This window comes from Apium graveolens, chromosome 3 (assembly GCF_009905375.1).
Source record: "Apium graveolens cultivar Ventura chromosome 3, ASM990537v1, whole genome shotgun sequence".
In the NCBI taxonomy this organism is placed as follows: domain Eukaryota; kingdom Viridiplantae; phylum Streptophyta; class Magnoliopsida; order Apiales; family Apiaceae; genus Apium; species Apium graveolens.
This window is the reverse complement of record NC_133649.1, coordinates 165,439,624-165,447,649: the sequence shown is the minus strand read 5'-3', so window position 1 is coordinate 165,447,649 and position 8,026 is coordinate 165,439,624.

Below are 8,026 nucleotides of genomic sequence, written 5' to 3'. Positions count from 1 at the left end.
ATTTGTCAACCATGTTTCTGTTGGGCCTCACAGCTTCAGAATTTTTCTTGAATTTGAGCTTTGCAAATCTTCTAGACAGAAAGGCTAGATGCTCATCAACTTCATCAATGTCATCTTGTCTTGGACAGTCTTCATCTTCAGCCATCAACCCTTTTCCCTTGCTCATCTCAGACCTGCCTTCACAAACATTACTGTCTGGTGCAGTTTTAACCGCTTCAACCTTTATTTCCACCACTATCTCTTACTCGGCTACCAGTACAACCGACCCACCTTTCTTCTTTCCTTTCTCTATCAACTCATCTTGTTCCATTTCAAACTCATCTCTTCAAAATTCCATACAGTCTATCAAGGGTAAAATTCTTGTACTTTTATGAATTTCTGGGAGAGACTGTCATTGGGTTCCATTCCTTTGGTAAAGACCTTAGGAATTTTAGGTTGGAAACCTTGGTTTAGTAGACTCTTTTGTACAAATTTAGTCCATTTAACAGCTTCTGAAATCTACTGAAAGTATCATTCAGGGATTCACCTTTTTCAAAATCGAAGTGCTCATATTGTTGTATGAGAAGTTGTATTTTGTTTTTTTTGACTTGCTTAGTTCTCTCACATAGCACTTGAAGAGTGTTCCAAACATCCTTAGTAGTTTTGTAATTTATGACATTGTGAAACATGTCTTAATCAAGACCATTGAACAATATGTTCATGGCCTTTTTGTCTTTGTGGACTGCTTCAATATCTTCATCAGTACATTCTGATTTAGGCTTTGGAACAGTTTGCTCATTTCCTGTAGCTTCACCACCTTTTGTTGCAGCCCTGCGAGGAATATGAGGTTCATTCTCTATGCAATTGATAGATCTTTCATCTCGAGAGAGTAGATGAAAGTGTATCTTCACTTTCCAGTGATGATAGTTGTATTTGTCCAGAATTGGAATCTTCACTCCAACATCCTTCATGCTCATGTTGTTTGATTGCTTTGATCTTTAAACTCTTTGTATATTAAGAGCCTTGCCCTGATACTAATTTTTATTTCCCAACAATGTAACAACAGAATTACAAAAGGGGGATTGATTGAAATTCAAGTTTCTTTTCGGTTTTACGAAAACTCTTTGTAAAATATATAACTGTGTTTTTGAATAAGCAAGAAAACAGATAAAGTTTTTGAAGTATTATATTAACACAAAATAAATAAACATAAAGTTTAAAACTTTCTGGTGGATTTGTCTTTCCACCAAAGATATATGTTGAAGAAATCTATGTGATGTAAATTGCACACAGCTGCTTACAAATATATCTTACAACTTAGAACTTGATAGTGTTTCTAAAGTGATAGGGAATAAATAAATCTTGATTACGTAATTAATATTGCATTAATTACACATGATTGGGGCTACAAGGCCCAATAAGAAGATGTATGACATTCAGACCAAAAAGGTTAACACATTGATCAGGCCTGATGGACCAGATCCGGCCTGATGGAACAAAGAAGGCCCAAAACCCTGAATATTAATTAATTTCGTAATTAATTAATAAGTGAGAAAAATAGCTATTAAGATAAGTCCTAGTGGGGATATAAATCCTTGTAGATTGGCCTCCAAGAAACCTCATGGGATAAGGAATCAGCTTCCTACTTCCTAGGACTCCAAAATCCATTCTAATTCAGAGACTTGCCCACCAAGTCTCCTAACCCAAGTCCAATTCAAGGAATCCCAACATCTATATAAGGGGTCTCACCCCCACCAATCAGAACTACATTTTTTGGCTTGATTCTCTAATTCACAGAGATACGTAGGCATCTCGTAAAGGCAGAGTTAAGCTACGAAACACAACAATTAATATACTCTAGTTTTTTATCCATAACATTTGGCGTCGTCTGTGGGAAAGCACAATAACACCCATGGCGAGAACACAGAGAACAGTTAGAGCCCTTGAAGGAGGAACACCAGCGGGGACAACCCAAGTGATTTCTTCAACCGTGGAGGTACCTCCTCATTCAACTTATGCAGCCACACAAAGAGAAGCCCAGATAAGGGCAATTGAACCTCAGCCATAAGGGACGATTCCCTCAGCTACTTAAGGTATGAATCCCCAAGTTCAACAATTACATGCACCTGTGAATTCTTAACCCATGGGGTATGGGTATTCAACTATTATGACTACTAACCCCCCATATGGGATGCCCCTATACCCCGAGGTTGGAGGAAGCGAACATGCTGGGCGGAGTGAAGCACGAGGGCGATCACCTCATATATACAAGGTTTGGCTCCTATCCCTGAGGATTAGGAATTTTCTGGTCCTTACACTAAGAGAGACTCCGAATCTTCAGATGATGAAGTGGCCCCAAAAAGGAGGTGTGCTGGAAAAGAGCCGATGACTGATGGTCGCCAACATCCTAGGTGCACCCAAGAGACGAATTCCCAAGAAGTGCAGGAAATGATCAGGGCTCATGAGGCTGAAATTCAAAGGCTGAAGCGCGACTTGGAGTCACACCAGAACACCAGACCCGCATTACCTCTAAAAGGGAGGAATCCTCCCCCTATCATAGACCTGGATGGTCCGTTACAGAGAAGGGCTGTTGTCCCAAGGGCTAATCCAAGCAATCTTCTGCCCCTTGGAGATCCAAATGATCCTACCCCACCATTCACTAAAGAAATAATGAATGCCCATATCTCAAGGAAGTTCAAGATGCCCACTATCAAAGCTTATGATGGCACTAGAGATCCCGCCAATCATGTCAGGACATTCTCTAATGCACTGTTACTACAGCCTGTGAATGACGCTATTAAGTGTCGGGCCTTTCCTCAAACCCTGTCGGGTATGGCTCAAAGGTGGTATGTCGTTTACCCCCAAACTCTATTGGGTCCTTCAGAGAATTAAGTCAGGATTTTATTAAGCAATTCATCAGTGGGAGAGTGCATGAGAAAAGTTCAGCATCCCTCATGAGCATTGTGCAGGGGGCGAAGGAATCCTTAAGAGACTACCTAAATCGTTTCACAAAGGAAGCTTTAAAAGTCCCAGACCTTGATGACAAGGTAGCCATGATAGCACTGCAACATGGAACCAGGGATGAGTTTTTCAAGATGTCCTTGGCCAAACGCCCCCCTGAAAGCGTGTTGCAGCTCCAAGATAGGGCATGGAAGTATATCAAGGTGGAAGAGAGTATGAGGAAGACAGTCGTGAGCAACGAGCCCGCCGGAGGCAAAAAACGGAATACCGATCTGGAATACATCGCTAAGGACAAGTATCCCAGAACTGAGCAAAACCCTGACTCAACTCCGAAGAGAGGGGGACCTGGACAAAAATCCACTGAGTATGCTAAGCTGAATGCTCCAAGGAGCCAAATTTTAATGGAAATTGAGAAAGATCGAGATATTCGTTGGCCTAAGCCCTTGAGGGCCGATCCTTCCAAGCTAGATAAGAGCAAGTATTATAGATTTCACAAGGATGTTGGTCATGACACCGATGAGTGTAGGCAGCTGAAAGATGAAATTGAGTTCCTTATTAGAAAAGGGGGATTGAACAAGTACACTGGAGATGGAGGAGACAGGAGCAACAACGTGAGAAAAAACTTTGACGATCGAAGAAGAGATCAAGAAAATCAGGGGCGAAATCTCCAACCTAGGGGACCGGTGATAAATACAATCTTCGGAGGACCGCGACCCCGAGGGCCTGTGATAAACACAATTTTTGGAGGGCCAACTGCTGCTGGATTATCCAAGAACTCCAGGAAAGCGTATGCCCGAGAAGTTATGTATATTGTTGGGGAAGCCCCGAAGAGGGCCAGGACAGGTGTAACAATGTCTTTTGATGATTCTGATCTGGAGGGTGTGAAATTTCCCCATGACGACCCGCTGGTCATAACCTCAATAATAGGGAACAACCCGGTGAGAAGGGTCCTTATGGATAATGGTGCTTTAGTGGATATCTTGCTCCATGACACCTTTTTAAGGATGGGATATAATGACTCACAGTTGACCCCAACTGACATGCCGATATATGGATTTGCGGGAGTGGAGTGCCCCGTAGAACGGATAATCAAGTTGCCAACAACCATAGGACATGAACCAAGGAAAGCAACTCAGATGTTGGACTTTATGGTGGTGAAGGCTAGTTCGACTTACAACGCTATCATGGGAAGAACAGGGATACACGCCTTCAAGGCAGTCCCTTCTATCTACCATTCAGTTATGAAGTTTCCCACCCGGGATGGGATCCGAGAAGAGAGAGGAGATCAAAAAATGGCTAGAAGTTGTTATGTGGCCTCTTTGAGGGCAGATGGAGTTGGGGGGCAGGTTCTTCCTATTGAAGATCTGGATATCCGAGAGAATGATGAGAAAAGCTCTATAACGAAAAGACCAGGACATCGCGAATGCTATTACACTGGTTTAAGTTTGTAAGTGCAGATTCTAAATTATGAGGAACAATGGGTGGGAAACATTCGTTAGTCAGGTAGTATCTTTTTTTGATAGTCATACTATCGATGTTCCTGATTTGAATCTTATTTTTGTAGCTCGGGGAAGAACACATTGCAATACATACAAGAATACAAATTTACATCATTATTGGCAGAGCTTTATTACTCAATAATTGATATGCAACTCCAAGAGTTAAATAGTCATTTTTACGAGGTAAATACCATGTTATTTTTGTATATATCATGTTTATGCCCAGATGATATGTTCGTTGCTTTTGAGAAGGAAAAACTGTAACAACTTGTTGAGCATTATCTATCTGATTTTACCTTGACCGAGCTTGGCACTCGATGAACAACTTCAGAACTATATTTTTGATATGCTCTCAAGTGTATAATTTTCAAAATTGAAAGGTATTGGCAACCTTGCAAGAGCTATGGTTAAAGTTGGAAGAGATAAAGTATATTCATTAATCTTTCGACTGATAACATTATCACTGACTTTACCCATGGCCACTGCAATAGTTGAAAGAGTCTTCTCATGAATGTTATTTATGAAAATAAAGCTACGAAATCGCATGGGGGATCAATGGTTAAATGGAAGTTTAACTATTTTTGTTGAAAGAGAAAGCTTTGTTAGTGTTAGTAATGAATCTATTATGCAACGTTTTCAGAACATGAAAACTCGTCACAGAACTTTTGTAATATTCTGATTATATATATATAAAGTGTTTATCTTAAATATTTGAAAAATGCCCCCTTAAAGATTACATGATGGCTCCATCACTGTGTTGATGAGATGTGCATCAAAAAATGTGTGGCTATGAGAAGGGCATCACAAAGCTGAAAAAATACTTCAAAATCATGTATTCTTAAGTATTTTAAGTAAGGGTGTGTGTTAGATATTATGTTTAAAATTATATTCATTTAGTTCTATTTATGTTTTAGTTGTTTAAGTGATAAATTAATTATTAAGAAAAAATTATTACTTTAAGAATGTAATGGTGTAGTGGGGTTGTTAAGTGAATGATGTTCATCTATTTATCTACTAAAAAGTAGTTACAATTATTTTGTAAAGCCTATATATAGGCTATTTATTTTCAATTTACTAGATGAAAAAGCAGTGCATGTTGTTTGCAAAGTAAATATCTTTTACACTAAGTTTATTTAACATACTCAACACATTAATAATTGATGGGATGCATGTATTCTCAACTAATAAAAAAGGGCTAACAGAGTTCTATTTTTCTTTGACAAAAATGGACAAAATTAGTAACAAACAAAATAATTTTCAAATCTTTGATACTAAACTATTGACAATTACAAAATATTTACTTATTTTTCTTTGGTCTAGTTTTCAAATTTAGGTTGATATAAAAACACACAAAAGCCCATTTCTGCACACATCAGAAAATATTTTGGGTTGTTCAAAATATCAATAAAGGCCTATATATTTTGTCTGGTACCTCCCTGCGACCTTGCCCCTCTTGTTAAGGGTCAAAAACACCCACCAAATTTAGGTTTATAATCAAATAAACCTCTATGGTTAATAGAGAGTGGGTGAAAAAACAAAATTCCCACCATTTGGGAAAATCTGCCCAAAATACCTATTGGCGGGATGTTCCACCTTTTTTACCCACTGAATACGCATGTGGGGATGCGGATTCAGTTTTTAAAATTTTAACAAAGACTACGCATGTTCAACATGCGTATTCATTTTTTGTTTTTTTGTGAATACGCATGTTGAACATGCGTATTCTTTGTAAAATCAAAAGTGAATACGCATGTTCAACATGCGTATTCTTTGTTAAAATTTAAAAGGCTGAATAAGCATCCCTGAAATGCGTATTTCATGGGTATTTTGGGTGGTTCGCGCGCATCTGGGCATTTTGGGCAGTTGAAGGTGGTAAGTGGTGTATTTTGGGCATTCTTTCATAGAGAGAGTTAACAAACGTCAAATAATTAATACTTGTAAACTAACAAAAATATTTATTTGTTAGGATTGCTTGAAGGATCAGATATGTCACCCGATTCGATCAGTTCCGAAGTTAAATAAATGATATGGATTATTTAAAAAGAATCATGTGTTAATTTTCCGATCTGTAATGGTCTGATCTGATAACTAACGGACGTGTATTTAGTATGATCCGATCTGGATAATAATTTATATTTATATTTTAATATATATATATATTAGGTAGTCATTTAAATTATATAAATACTAAACATCCATTATATATTATATAAATTATCTATTTAAAATTTATAGTTTAATTTGTCAATGTGTATATTCGAATTTTTATTTCTAATTTTTAAAAAATAACTTTTTAACTAAGTTATTTTTAAAAAATAGATTTTGAACTAAACAAATTTAAAAAGACATGCTCCTACATTATTCTATATACAAAATATTTTCTTCGCCTCCTTGTATATATATATATATATAAATCATCAGCAATATCCATAAAACTTAAAAATCTGCATCAAATTTTTTGGTATGTTAAAATCTCCTCCTACATATATTATTTCAGGTTAATACTTTCATTTACCACCGTAACAGAAATACAAGTCCACTTAATGAGTCATCCTATAGTGAATAATTAGTCAAAAATAGGTTTGAGCAAAATCGAGCTGAAACCGAAGAACGATCTAAACCGTTCTAATTCGGGTCGGTCCTGATTTTTCATAAATTCGGTCTATTTGATCAGGACCAAAATAAAATTTGGTTCGGACCGGTTCTTTTAAAAAATATTTCGGTCCGAATCGAATAGACTTAATCATAAATACTGTAATTTTATATTATATACATTTTACATATATCTTAAAAATTATAATCATAATCATAAATATTAATATATAATTATATTTATACACTCTTAGAACTTTATATATCATATTACTTTAATTATATTTTAAACTTTTATAATTTTTATTTAATTGTTAATACAATTTTTTTTTAAAAAAAAATATGTCCGTTTGGTTCAAATCCGGGTCGCGAAGAACGGGACGGGTCGCAGTCAATTCGAGCCTCGAAGCTCACGAACCCTAGTAATAAATACAACAATTAATATACCCTAGTTTTTAATCAATAACATTTGGCGCCGTCTGTGGGAAAGCTTACAACAACCATGGCGAGAACACGGAGAGGAAACAGCGCCCCTGAAGGAACACCTGCGGGGACGACCCAAATTATTTCATCAACAGTGGAGATACCTCTGCATTCAACCTATGCCACCAACAAAGGAGGATCCTATGTAGGGGCAACTGAACCTCAGCCTCAAGGGACGATTCCCCCGGCTCCTCAAGGGAGGAATTGCCAACTCCAACAGCTACATAAACCTGTGAATTCTCGTCCCGTTGGGTATGAGTATTCAATTATTATGACCACTAACCCCCCTTATGGGATGCCCATTTACCCCGAGGTTGGAGGAAGTTGACATGCTAATAGGAGTGAAGCATAAGGGCAGACTCCCCAATATATACGCGGTTTGGCTCCTATCCCTGAGTATCAAGAATTTTATGGTCCTTATACTTAGAGACTCTGAATCTTCGGATGATGATGTGGCCCCAAGAAAGAGGCGTGCTGGTAAAAAGTCGATGCCTGATGGTAACCAATGTCCT